The sequence below is a fragment of the Rhinolophus sinicus genome, chromosome 14 (genome assembly GCF_057876585.1).
Source record: "Rhinolophus sinicus isolate RSI-liver-muscle chromosome 14, RSI-T2T, whole genome shotgun sequence".
NCBI lineage: Eukaryota > Metazoa > Chordata > Mammalia > Chiroptera > Rhinolophidae > Rhinolophus > Rhinolophus sinicus.
In genome coordinates, this window is record NC_142514.1 from 153,519,411 (window position 1) to 153,534,431 (window position 15,021).

The 15,021-nt window shown below is 42.8% G+C and overlaps 1 pseudogene across 1 annotated transcript; it reads left to right on the forward strand.

Annotated features, from left to right (window-relative positions):
• Window positions 1-10,526: 10,526 nt before the first annotated feature.
• LOC148755870 (oxysterol-binding protein-related protein 9 pseudogene) lies at window positions 10,527-13,300 on the forward strand (annotated as a pseudogene). Its single transcript, XR_016018769.1, has one exon. The product of XR_016018769.1 is annotated as an oxysterol-binding protein-related protein 9 pseudogene (transcript).
• The last annotated feature ends 1,721 nt before the right edge of the window (window positions 13,301-15,021 follow it).

Genomic DNA, 15,021 nt, shown 5'->3' on the forward strand with positions numbered 1-15,021 from the left:
CGTGCCCATGCTCTCTAAGCTTGTCTCATCTTTCGTCTGTCGCTTAAATGCCACTTTCTCATAGAGCCCTTCTCAGATCCTCCCCAAATTCGGCCATTCTCTCTAATGGTTCCTCGATGATTTCCTTTGCAGCACTTAGCACTGTTTATAAGTACAGATCGATTTATGTGTTGTCTAAGTCCCGTCTCCTTTACTCGACTGTAAGCTCCACACGAGTGCAGGGATCCTCATGTCTGACTGTTCCTCGTTGCGAACCCAGAGCCCGCAGACACTGTTCCCTGGGGAATTACTGAGAGAGCGAATCAAAGAATTCTGAAGCTAATTTTGTCTCTTCTCTGTATCACGAACTATTTCAACAAATGTTCAGAAAACAACTTGTGTTATGGTGATGAGATTATGTTCTTTAATATTTGTACGTTTGGGAGTAAACATTTTCACAAACGGTTTTGACTGTCTCCCGTATGCAGGCAGAGTGCTAAGAGCAGTCAGAGCCGACATTTCTGTGTTCCTGTGTGTTTGTGTAGGTTGGATCCCAGGGACCGTGGAGGAATGGAAGCTTCTCCTCCATCTTGTGCAGAACCAGAGCACAAAACCTGCCCCCCTGACGTCACCAAATGGGAACTTCAGTGATGGGCCTTCCCCTATCAACGTGGAGAATGTGGCACTGCTGTTAGCAAAGGCCATGGGCCCGGATCGGGCCTGGTCACTGCTGCAGGAATGTGGTTTGACCCCTGAGCTGTCAGAGAGGTTTACCAGAACCTGCGATATCCTGAGGATTGCCGAGAAGAGGCAGAAGTAATATCTGCCTGTCGCGCCCTTGCATGCCCTCTCCATAGGCGCTTGGGGAATATGGGACCCCACAGGTTTTCAGAGGTGGACGGGACCAGTCCCAACCCCTCGCAACAGATAGGGGATGAGACTCAGTTGTTCATTCAGGTGATGACAGGAAGTGGCTAAAGGAATATTTTATTTACAGTCATTACAAAGACACTGGATTAATGTGAAAACCCAAATCTGATGTGTACTCAGTTCCTTAAGAATATTATTGGTACCAAATACCTAGTTATCTCAACCAGTCATTTTTGTTTTTGTTTTTAATTGTGGTAAAATGCAGATAACATACAATTAACCATCTTCACTATTTTTAAGTGTTTCAGTAATGTGCAGCCAATTTCCAAAGCTTTCATTTTTGCAAAACTGAAACTCTACCCAATAGACAACAACTCCTCATTTCCGCCTCCACCCAGAGTCTGGCAACCACTAAGCTACTTTCTGTCTCGGTGATTTGAACTGCGTTTCCCTAATGGTTAGGGATGGTGAGCATCTTTTCATATGCATATTTGTCATTTGACTATCATCTTTGGAGAAAACACGACAATGGGTTGTAGGGCAGGGCCTGAGAGCTTCCCTTGGAAGCCCTTCCAACTCCAATTTAAATGGGGTTTGTTTATTAATGTTCTCACTCCCACATGTTATTTGTTTATGAAGTAACGATGTCAGTTGAGGAGATTTTCTGAGAAAGGAGACTTCACAAAACTTCTTAGAATTTCAGGAAGGGGGAAAACTTAAGGATTCTGGTCACCAATGTGTGGCGGCTGCAGGGGTGTGTGTGTGTGTGTGTGTGTTGTCTCCCCATATCAACCAATCTCCAATATCAGCTGGGTGTCCTATAATTCAACTCAATTCTGACACTATCTACCAGGACGGAGCATTAGCTTCCACAGGTTAAGGGCTCAGTCCCGCAAGACTGCTCTCCACATCAGATGCCAGACAGAAGTCCAGACTGTTACCTGTGCTTCTGACTGACTGGCTATAAATCACCTGTTCCCACGACCCAGGCCTTGATTTTGACTAATTTGCTAGAGCAGCTCGGAGAACTCAGAAAAACATTTCATTTACTAGATTTTCAGTTTTTATAAAAGGATGTTAAAAAGAAACAACAGGCCCAAAGTGAAGTCACTTTTGCTAAGCCCACCAAGACTTAATATCTTACCTAATTGCAGTTTCAGCCTCTACCAGGAGTGTAATTTTAAACCCATCAGTCTGGTCAACACTAGTGAGATAATCTGTCATGCAGGGTGTCATGTGTGGTCTCAGCTCCCACTCCCCGCACAAGAACACAGGATACGGTGGGGCCAAAAGGAACACCCACGGAGCCATAGATAGGGGAGTCATACCACTATATTCTCACTGGCGGCTGGGTTGGAGACACAGGAAGCAGGAACCACACGATCCCCCAGCCTGCCATCCGCTTCTCTGCCAACCCACCTCACTTGCTAGCTGCAACCCGCCATGCTAACTGCAATCCGCTTGCCAGCCACACTCCTCTGCTAGCGTAGCCACGGCAGTTGTATTAGTGGCCAGTGGCTCACTGGTTACAGCTGACGGCCAACTAGCCACAGCTGATGGCCATCTGATCACAGTCGATGGCCATTTACTGCCGGAGCCAGCACCTTTCCACGTGAGCCCGAGAGCCTGGAAACTGTACTCCTGGCTCTGTCCCCACATAATCTGTCTAAAGAGACCCTTGCTGCCCTTGCCTGAAACAATCCTTTCTTTTCTTTTGCTAATAACTTTATTGACTGGACCAGTTTCTGCCTGTAAAAATCCTTTGATCTTGTGCAACTTCTCGAAATACCTCTCTGCTTGCTAGATGGGAAGCTACCCAATTCATGAATCACCCAATAAAGCCAATCAGATCTTCAAATTTACTCAATATGCTTTTTGTTCTTTAACAGGTTACACATAACTCCAGACAGCCAGATAAGAGATGGATACTGCAAGGGGTGGGGAAAGGGTAAGGACCTTCACGCCTTCACGTCCTCTCCAGCTCTGCTCTCACGGAAGACCCACCTGTTCACCAACCTGGAAGCTCTCCAAACCCAGTCCTACTCGGTTTCAATGAAGGCTTCATTACACAGGCATGATTGATAAATCATCCATTGGTGATTGAACTCAATCTCCAGTCCTCACCACTCACTGGGGTTGGGGATGGGACTGACAGGTCAACCCTCAAATCACATGGTTGGCTCTACTGGCATCCAGCCCCCCATCCATAGTCGCTTTCCAAAAGTAATCTCACTGACATAACAAGACACCTTTAGCTCTCTCACCAGTTAGGAAATTCCAAGCGTTTTAACAGCTCTTTGCCAGAAACTGCACAAAGACCAAATATACTCATAGTTGTCTTATAAATCTTAATATCACACCTTCCCTCTAGCACCGGTTGGGATTGGTCTGTATGGATTGTGTTGAATGTGAGTCTGTACTTAGGTGACGAACGAGAGCCCTCCCTTTACTGTCAGTCAGCTTTTGTTATTACACTGTGACTGTTCAAAAGGGCCCAGAGAAAATCTCAGGAGAAGGAAATAGTTTTTAGGACATATTACGGCAATCCTCATTTACCAAAACGGAACAGAGAAATTTCTAGCATTAAAGAAAAATATATCACATCATCAGAATTCATTTCTCAAGGCAAACAAAATTTTTTTTTAAATCTTAGTTAAATATTTAAATTTGAACAGTCTACTAGGACATTAGGCATTGTTTTCAAATACAACTTGTATCTCTGACTTGCCTAAAAATGTGAGGCAGCCTGTGGTTCATGGTTGCCTCACTTTTACTTTTTTTTTTGCCAGATCTGACTGCCCGTTAACAGGGCTACCGGGTAGCACAGTGGTGGAGAGCTTGGGTCCTAGGGCGATTGTCTGGCTTTAGTATCTGCTCTGTCATTTTCTAAATAACCTTGGGGATGTTACTTTGTTTCCCTAGGTTTCAGTTTCCTTATCTGTGAAATGGGCATAATTGCAGCACTCACTCAGGGTAGTTTGAGGATTAAATGAGATCATGAATGTGAAGCATGAAGCACGTAGAGTGAGGTCAGAGCTACCTAGTAGTGATAATTAAATGGGACTCAAGTGCAAAGCACAGTGCCTGTGACATGGTGTGTGGGTAATAAATGTCAGCTGTTGTTTGAAAGGTTTGGAATGTCATCGTTTCACCCCGTGGTGATCAGACCCATGTAAATTGGTTTACATGAATCAGAGAAAGCGGGAAGACCAAAATGGAAGTTAATGTCTTGCTTGTTTGTATTAAACTTGTCACTGCTTTGGTCAAGGCTGACAGCCTGGAAGTCATCCTTGCCCCTTCCCCTGCTCAACCCTCACTGCTGTTAAAGAAAAAAACCACAGGCCCAGGTCACAGATTAAGCAAAACATCACGCCACACCAAGGTTGAACAGCTACAGAGCGCCATCAGATAGTGACGCAAATGCCTTAACTTCTGATCACATCTCTCAGTTCCGCTGAGTGTGATCAAAAGGGGGGATTGTTAAAGAGAGGACCACAGGCCCAAAATGGTGTCACTCATGCTAAAAGCCATGATACCAAACCTAGATTTAACACCTGATCTAATTGCAGAGCCTACCTCTCCCAGAAACATAGTCTTAATCAACTCGTCTGAAATTTTCTAGTCAACACCAAGGAGGTAATCTGTCTGTCACTGTGGGCGCTCTGCATCCCCCCACAGAAAGAAGAGGCAGTCTGGAGGATGAAAACCCTTCCTGATCTCATCCCCTAAAAAAGATGTCCTGGTCCACATACACAGTTGAATTTTGTTTTTTTGTTTTTGTTTTTTAACACTGCCAATTACGAGGTAAATCCTCTCAATTCTATGTGGTAATGTTTTCCGTTAGTCATTTTTTTTTATTCTCTATTGCCACCACCCACATTGGCATCACTTTTTGCCTAGACAGTTGCAGCAGTCTTAAGGGACCTTTCTTTCTTCACTTCTAAACACTGCCCTCCCCACTACCACCTCCTCTCAGCTCATGAAATGCAAGCAAACTTAGGTATCAACCAGTCACCTGAGGCACAAACCTGCAACACATCAGAATCACTAGAGGAGCTTGTTAAAAACACAGATGCCGGGGATCCTGCCCGGACCTGGAGCCTGTAGATCTAGGGTCTAATTTCATCGCCCTCAGCTTGCTCCCACCCCCACACTGTTCTATTTTCAGATGTAACTTACCGTCATTATAGATAAACCAAGGCCCCCAAGAAAGAGTGCATGTTCTGTTCTCATGGGAAGTTCACTGACGATCCTCGTGCCCTTGAGGCACAGCCTTAATCATGCGTCTTCCCCATCAGAAACTTTCAGTGGCTCCCCTCTGCTTTTAGAATAAAGCCCAAGTCCGTGAACTGGGCATTTAACGCCCTCTACAACCTGTTTTCAAACTCAGCTTCTCTGTTTCAGAGCCCGAATTGTCTCATCCTGGGTTCTCTGTTTCCTGGACCCACCTGCACGAGGCCCTCTGCTTGTGGTCCTGCTCAGGCCTGACCTGCCCTGTGCCACAGTGCCCACCTGCTCAAATCCCACCAGGTCTGTCCCTGCAGGTTCTGCATGCCAAGGGTTTGCATTTTGATTCTAACATGCAGATAACAGAATTTACCATCTGGACCATTTTGTGGCAGAACAAGGGCTGCAATCCCCTTGTAACTTCAGAGGGAGGTCAGAGCTACAGTCAGCTTTCCCCACCCCTTCATTTAAAAGAAATCTGGGTACTAGTCAACTTCCCCAATAACAACACAGACTTACAACATAGTGCTGCTCTGCTGAGATGACGAGCCTGGAGTTTCCAGTCAACCCAAGTCTGCGGATCAAATTCAGAACATGAGAGGCCTGGAAAATTCCCACTTGGTGGTTCCAGAGGGCTCAGAAAAATACTCACCAGCAACATGAGAATGTTTTCCCAAGATAATAGAATGTTTCTTAATAACAGAGAATGTTTTTCCAGATTGTAGTTTCTGTCTTGCCCAGGTCATCCATTATTCCAGATGGATGACTCTGAATCCATCTGAATATTCGGTTAATATTATATATTCCTCCAGTGATCCAGGCATATTGACGTCTGACATAGTAGGCAAACCTGGTTTAGTGACATAGCGTCAGTGTTCTTAGCGCCCTGGTTGTGTAGCTCCCAGTGCCAGAAATCGCTGCTGGAGACCAGTGCACATGAGGCAGGTGAATGTGCGTACAAGTGCCCACGGGGTGTGCACCTGCTCACTACTCCCATCGGGAGTGGCTCTTCCTGTCCCTAAGTGGGGCTTCTGAGGCCACAGGGAGCCAGCGTTTCTGCCCTTGTGTATGTACACACACACACACACGCACACGCACACATGCACAAAAACCCACCCTGGGCTTTCTGGAAAGCGCACTGGCTAGTGGCTGCTCCGGCCTCCCTCTCCTGAGGCTTGTGAGAATCCAAGTTCCATTTCTGAAGTAAACCTCCTTGCTGTCTCCTCCTCTGCTTCTGAATCCAGGTGAGTCTGTCATGGATGAATGCAGGTTCAGATGGCAACAAACCTTCTGAAACCGAGCAATTGCACCCAACTGCCCTACTGACTTAGCCTGGCTTCAGAAGACACATCAATCTCCCCTTAATGTGGGTTTACACAAACTAGGATTTTAGAACTCAAGGTTTTACCCGATTGTCTTCTGGCTGAACGCTGATCTACACTATCATAACCCCAAACAACATTCCAAGGCCTTCTAGTCAAGAATTGGTGACCAACCCACACATTTACGGGCAACTGACTTTCAACATGGGTGCCAAGACGTTTCAAGGGGGGAAAGAATAGTCTCTTCAGCAAATGGTCCTGGGATAAGTGAATAGTTCCATACAGAAGAATGAAGTTGGACCCCCTATCTCACACCATATAAAAAAATGGACTCAAAAATGGATCAAAGATCTAAAGAGCTAAAACTATAAAACTCTTGGAAGGAAACAGGTAAAGCTTCATATCTTTGGATTAGTTAGGCCATGGTTTCTTAGAAATGATATCTAATCCATAAGCAACCAATAAAAAATAAATTGGACTTCATCAAAATTAAAAGCTTTCTTACTTCAAAAGGATACTACCAAGAAAATGAAAAGACAACCTATAGAATAGGAAAAATATTTTCATCTCTTACATGCAAATATTATCAGATACCTGATAAGTGTCTAGTATCCAGAATATAGAGTGCTCTTACAACTCTATAATAAAAAGACAAATAACCCACTTTAAAAATAGGCAAAGGATATGAATAGACATTACTCCAGAGAAGATCGACAAATAGCCAATAAGAACATAAAAAGATGCTCAATATCATTAGACAGTAGTGAAAGACAAACCAAAACCACAATGATGTACCACTTTATACCCACTAGGATGGCTATAATAAAAAAGACAGAGGATAACAAGCGTTGGCAAAGATGTGGAGAAACTGGAACCCTCATACACTGGTAGAGACGTAAAATGGTGCAGTTTCTGTGTTAAACAGTTTGGTAATTCCTCAAAAAGTTAAACAAAGTTGCCATACAACTCAGGAATTCTACTCATGGGTATAAACCCAAGAGAATTAAAAACATATGTTCACACAAAATCCTGTCCATGAATGTTCTTAGCATTGTGACTATGCACAACAGCCAAAAAGTGAAAAACAACCCACTGTCCTTTAACTGATGAACAGATAAACCAACTGTGGTATATCCATACAATGGAACATTATTCAGTCATGATACATGCTTCAACATGGATGAACCTTGAAAACATACTATGTGAAAGAAGCCGGTCACAAAACGCCACGTACTCTATGATTCCATTGATATGAAATGTCCAAAATAGGTAAACACATAGCTGATGGGTAAGGGCTTTCCCTACAGGGTGAAGGACGTGTTCTTGAATGAGATAGTAGCTATGTTGCACAATTGTGCGAATGTATTATACTACAAACTACTGAGGTGTACACTTTAAAATGTAAGTTTTGTGGTATGTAAATCATATCTCAATAAACAAAAAGGTGACCTATCAGAGAAAGGTGGAAATGTGTTTGTGGAATAGTCATGGGGGAGGCAGGTGGGTGCTGGTTCTTGCTCCACCTCCTCACTCTAAAAACAGACGGATAAAACTCCAGGAGTACAACTTGCAGGGAGGAGGCAATGATGAGTTCTGGAAACAAAGGGCTAGTTTCCACAGGCAAAGAAGGAAAGGACACTTGCTAACCAAGTTGTATGTGTCCAAACCACTGTAACAGAAAGTGGCCACCTTCTAAAATGAACTAGGGAGACAAATTTTTTGACAAATGTCCCCTACGAGATCCCAGCTCCTTGCGGGTTCCTGAGAAGTGGTGTAGTGAGTGAATTAAAGCAGAGCTCCAGAATCCTCCTGGCCTTGGTTAGCACATTGTTGAACATCCTACAACAGGAAGCTCAAGTTCATAGATTGAATTATGTTCTCTGCAATGTAGGCAAGGGATCAGCACACAATTTTACGACTACGACAAGATTAAGTGAAATAATACAGGTGAAATGCTTAGTAGAGTGTCTTGCACAAGTTAAGGACTTACTAAATGTTAACCTCATTTTGTTATTGTACCTGTTTTTATTATCACTGATAAGACTGCTTAGCCTCCATGCACACAAATAGAAAAATCGAAGGAAAGGAGAATTACAGAAATACTCACTAACATTACCAAAATGGTCATCAGTTATAAATAAATCCTAATCTACAAGAAAGATTCTAATGGTTTTAATGGTATCACACAGCAAGAAGCTTGTGTGACAAATTAGAGCTCCCACCAAATCAAAACCAAGGTCAAGGTGAAATCAAATTCACAGAGCTTCACCAGAATCAGTTCTGATCTTCATGACCCAATGGGAAGAAAGGCAGGTACATCAAGTGGAAAAAGTGCTAGGTTGAGATTTTGAAGAAAAAAACAAAAGAAAGAAATTTTTCAAAAATTTTGAAGAAAATGCAGCATAAAAATGAAACAGTGAACTTCTGTCCAGCTCAGGGAGTGTTTTTCAAAATCTTTATCTTCAAAAATTTTAAAAGGTTGTACTTTCACGTAGAAAACAATCTGAAGAAGGATACATATTATATACACATGTATATATGTGTACATACAAGTGTATGTGTGAAATAAATATAAAAAGCATGGCCTGGAGACGCGGGACGGTCACCTCATAAAGAACCGGTGCCAAGTGATTCTGAGCCTGGTTTTCCTGAACATGTGACTATCATGTTGGTGCTACAAGGTACTATTTGGCAGTGAAGGGCCACCAATAAATGCACAAAGGTGGGCTGCAGTATGCTAAGAATCGTTTTCCCAAAGAGAAGGTCTCATGACGACATCTGACGAATGTTACTAACCAGCGTTTTGAAGCAGTGTTTACAGAGACAAGTAGTAGGAAAACTGATGGCACAAGAACTCAGCAGTAAATGACAATGACACCACCTGTTGGGCACTCACCAGGTATCAGGCACTGCTCTAAGCACTTTACCGATCTTAACTCATTTGGCCTTCCCTGCATTCTTTTGAAATGTTCTAGGCCCCATTTTACAGATGAGGACATAGAGGTCAGAAAGATTGAATAACTTGCCCAAGGTCAAAGAGCTGGTTAATGAACGACTCAGGCCATCTGGCTTCTGAGTCTACATTCTTAACCACTAGACTGAGGTTCTAGTGATAATTATAATTCAGACCCCACGAACACAAAAGAAGCTACTCAGGGCATCAATCCTCTCTTTGCAAGGCAAACTGCAATTTGGTTTCGGGAAATCATTATATTAATAAACTTCATTTTGAAGGTTATGTGTTTTGTACTTTAATTTGTAGATGTTTTGATTTTATAGTTGTAAGAATTATAAGCACAAGGCATTTATGCCTAATTATCTTTTATTTTTTTAATGATTCAAACACTGTGAATATTTATTTCGTGTCATACCTGTCATTTGTTTGGCTTTTATCCCACATACATAGACAAGAACAACTGTATATCTTTTTTTACACGGTCAAAATGATGCCTGGTGGCAGAAAATCACAAATGGTGTTTACCTTAAAGTGGGCAGCAGGGTTTTTTTCAGTTGTCCTAATAAGTCACAAGAATAACCAATAAAATTGTCCTAATACCACTCCACTTGCTCTAAAGGCAACACTTTATAAAATATAATTCAAATGCAACATTAGAAAAATATGCCCAGACTATTTGATCAGATGATATCATTCGATTTAATAAAAAATAAAAGTAGAAAGAGCTGAATTCCCAGGCTTTTCCAAAAATTAAATCTCTATGGGGTCCAAACAATATCTGCATTCCACATTGCCTAACCAACATTTTCTTTAGGAACTACCCATAACGCTGTCTTAAAAGTCCAGCACAGCATGTCAGAACTGGGAAATGGTGGTATACTTGTTAAGAAAAACCTCTAGGGAAAAGAAAAGGCCGGGTTGGGTCTGGGCAGGGCCGCGGAGCCAGAGCGCTGAGCCCTCCAGGTGACCGCCGGCTGCCGCCTGTGCCTCCGACTGGTAGCCGGCTCTGTCCCTCCTCTCCACCCCAAAACTGGCCTAACCGCCAATCGTCAGCCGCTCACCTCCCTTACAGCAGGTGACCCATGGCCAATCGCCAGGGGTCTCTTTGCTAAGAGCCGACAGGCCTAGCCAATCAGTACGGCCCCTAGACCGGGGCGGGGACGGGACAAGGGTTGGGGTAAGGGGGTGTCCCGGGGACCCATCTGAACCTGGCAGGACCGTGTGCACCGCAGCCCGGCGATCCCGCTGAGGGGGGAGAAAAAAGGGTGCTTGGAGGCGGCCCCCGGCTCCGTCCCCTGGAGGCACAGAGGGCGGGGGCCTTGGCGAATGGCTTTCTTACTGGCCAGTTGCGGAGTGAGTAGACCCCGAGGGTCTGATTGAGGGGTCGGCCCTCACCCCTGAGTCCCCGGGATCCCTGCTGTCTGCCCGGGGCCTTGGGCGCGAATGTCGCTTTCTCCTTGCCTCCTTCCCGCCGCCCTCTGGGGGTTTGGATTCAGGATTTGTTCCTAGTGTCCAAGACTTTGATAAGAAACTTACAGAAGCTGATGCTTACCTACAAATCTTGATAGAACAATTAAAGCTTTTTGATGACAAACTTCAAAACTGCAAAGATGATGAACAGAGAAAGAAAGTTGAAACTCTCAAAGAGGCAACAAATAGCATGGTAGAATCAATTAAACACTGCATTGTGTTGCTGCAAATTGCTAAAGACCAGTGTAATGCGGAGAAGCACGCAGATGGAATTATAAGTACTATTAATCCTGTAGATGCAATATATCAACCTTGTCCCCTGGAACCTGTGATCAACACAATGCCTTCCCAGACTGTCTTACCTCCAGAACCTGCTCAGTTGTGTAAATCAGAGCAGCGTCCATCTTCCCTACCAGTTGGACCTGTCTTAGCTACCTTGGGACATCAGACTCCAACACCAAATAGTACAGGCAGTGGGCACTCACCACCTAGTAGCAGTCTAACTTCTCCAAGTCATGTCAACTTGTCTCCAAATACAGTCCCGGAGTTCTCTTATTCTAGCAGTGAAGATGAATTCTATGATGCTGATGAATTTCATCAAAGTGGCTCATCCCCAAAGCATTTAATAGATTCCTCTGGATCTGTCTCAGCCTTGACCCATAGCAGCTCAGGAAATAGTCTAAAGCGCCCAGATACCACAGAATCCCTGAATTCTTCCCTGTCCAATGGAACAAGTGATGCTGACCTTTTCGATTCATACGACGATAGAGATGATGAAGGGGAGGCAGGGTCAGTGGAAGAGCACAAGAGTGTTATCATGCATCTCTTGTCACAGGTTAGACTTGGAATGGATCTTACTAAGGTAGTTCTTCCAACATTTATTCTTGAAAGAAGATCTCTTTTAGAAATGTATGCAGACTTTTTTGCACATCCGGACCTGTTTGTGAGCATTAGTGACCAAAAGGATGCCAGAGACCGAATGGTTCAGGTTGTGAAATGGTACCTCTCAGCCTTTCATGCAGGAAGGAAAGGATCGGTTGCCAAAAAGCCATACAACCCCATTTTGGGCGAGATCTTTCAGTGTCACTGGACATTATTACCAAATGATACTGAAGAGAACACAGAGCTAGTTTCAGAAGGACCAATTCCTGGGGTTTCCAAAAACTGTGTAACGTTTGTGGCTGAACAGGTTTCCCATCATCCACCCATTTCAGCCTTTTATGCTGAGTGTATTAACAAGAAGATACAATTCAATGCTCATATCTGGACCAAATCAAAATTCCTCGGAATGTCCATTGGGGTGCACAACATAGGGCAGGGCTGTGTCTCGTGTCTAGACTATGACGAACATTACATCCTCACGTTCCCCAATGGTTATGGAAGGTCTATCCTCACAGTGCCCTGGGTGGAACTAGGCGGAGAATGCAGTATTAGTTGTTCCAAAACTGGCTATAGTGCAAATATCGTCTTCCACACTAAACCTTTCTACGGGGGCAAGAAGCACAGAGTTACCGCTGAGATTTTTTCTCCAAATGACAAGAAGTCTTTTTGTTCAGTTGAAGGGGAATGGAATGGCGTAATGTATGCAAAATACACAACAACAGGGGAAAATGCAGTTTTTATAGATACCAAGAAGTTGCCTATAGTCAAGAAGAAAGTGAGGAAATTGGAAGATCAGAATGAGTTTGAATCCCGCTGCCTTTGGAAGGATGTCACTTACAACTTAAAAATCAGGGATATTGATGCAGCAACAGAAGCCAAGCATAGACTTGAAGAAAGACAAAGAGCAGAAGCCCGAGAAAGGAAGGAGAAGGAAATTCAATGGGAGACAAGGTTATTTCATGAAGATGGAGAATGTTGGGTTTATGATGAACCATTACTGAAACGTCTTGGTGCTGCCAAGCATTAGGTTGGGAAATGCGTAGTTTACACCTGATAACCAGGGCAGTAGGCATAACTAAGCAACAGTCTTCCTTTGGGAGAACCTACTTACTCCCTTTTTATTGCAGTGGTTCCTATCTCAGGGATACTGGACTTTCCGATGCAGATGAACAATTAAAGCGAGAAAAGCTTCCCTTTTTTCCTCTTTTGTGGCAGTTACAATTTGGACTTCAGTCCTGAGAAAAACTTCAGGTTTTGAAAACAAGATGATGTGTTCCTTTTCCAATCCCCACGCTTTGAAAAGCATTTATAAATCCCAGTCTCAAACTCTGCATTCTAGTACTGCTGTTGAGATATACATCACCTGTTTCCTAGTTCACATAATCTTGGGATATATACACATACACATATACACATATATAATTTACCTGATGCCAGATTTTTCATAAATATTCCCTCTACTGTAAATATCGGTTCCTGTGAGTTTTAGAAAATTAGTGCAATGTATTAAAATCAAGTGTTAGAAAATTTCATGGTCTCAACTATAATAACTTTTATTTTGGAATTGAACTATTAAATTGTATCTAACTCTGGATCACAGTTAATTATACTCAGTGCTTCTTATGGCTTCATAAAGTAATTTTTCCAATCTTAAAAAAAAAAAAAAAAAAAAAACCTCTAGGAAATTAAGTTAGACAATACACTACTTGATTCTAGATTCTGGGCAGGAATGAGTCTTATTTTAATTAGACTACAATGTAACTATAAAATAATGTTTTGACATTTCATAACAACATTTTAAATTAATTTACTTTGAACCTACAAGCTTCTAATTTATCGTATTATTGAAGATCATACATTTAACATTTAAAAACATTTTGCTGGATGAAGGATTTTTGACAAAGCATAACATTCTCTAAAATGTAATGAAGTTCCTACCTTGTACTATTTTTTTATGCCTAATTTTAATTTACAACCATTCAAGTAATGAAAATAACTGAAGTGAACTCTTGAGTGTTGGTGAGAATCTTTCTCCTTGACACATACACTCCAAGAAACGCTGGTCTCTGTGGACGTTCAGACCAACTTCAAGCCCAGCTCTAAGAAGGATGGCGCTGGATGTGTGTTTGTGCGTCGGTGTGATTAGTGTGTGCTGGTTCCTCACATCTCTGTCCAGCGTTGGTCTGTACATCCTGAATTCCCCATAATATCCAGGACAACATTTCCCACATAGGGTGGGTGGTCCCTGGTTCAATGACCTGGAATTTTCCAATCATAAGACTCATGAAAGATGAAAGGCAAAATACAAGACAAGGAGAAGGCTGGCTGGTCTGTGGGAGGAGGGAGAGAAAAAGAAAGAGTAAGACATGTGAATGATCCTGTGACGCCACAGGCCCAGCCATGCTGGGGTGCGGACTGCTCCTTTCCAACAAGTTCTGTCTAAATCCTTCCATTTGACATTTGAAAATTCTATCTAATGTGCTCAGAAGCCATTTCTGGGGCCTCCCAGACATTCTCTTGTGTGCAACTCATCTGCAACAGGCATCTGATTTGATCCTCACACAGCCCTCTGAGGGATCTCCATTTTAAAAATGAAAAAAACAGAACCTCAAAAAGAGTCAGCAATTAGCCTGATGTGACTGGACTTTTTAGTGTTGGAATGGGGCTTGAAACTAGATCTGCTCCAAGCCAATCCATTCCACCACCCAATCCTATGTATTCCTTCCCACACCAGGTGGGAACCCTGGAAACACTTGAACCACAGGTGGGAGGTGACGGTCAATAGCAAGAATGGAAAACAAGGTCTTAAACAGAGGCTGATGGAACATGAGTCCGAGTGAAGGAAGCGCTTAATAAAAGGTTACCATTTTTTACCTGTTAGATGAGCAAACACCAGAAGTATGATAATATCTTCTGTTAACAGGCTGAGAGGACATGGGTACATCCCTGATGAAGTCTAAATAGGCAATATCTGCGAAAATTACAAATTCATTTATCCTTTGGATCAGGAATTTTGCTTCCGAGAATTTACTGAACTGAGATAATTGCATGGAAAGAAAAGACCACATGCACAAGGTTATTGAAAACACTGAACTCCACTATCCATTAAATACAGGGCTGATTAAATAAACTAAAGTATGTTCGTATAATGGAAAAATATACCACAGAAAAAGAATGAAAAGGCTTTGATATGAAAAGATCTCTTCCAAAACAAGGTGTAGCATAGTGTATTTATACTAGCTTTTAAGGAAAGAGGTGGGGGAATAGAAATAAGAAAAACATTTCTTTAATCTGTACATTCATATTTGTTGTAGA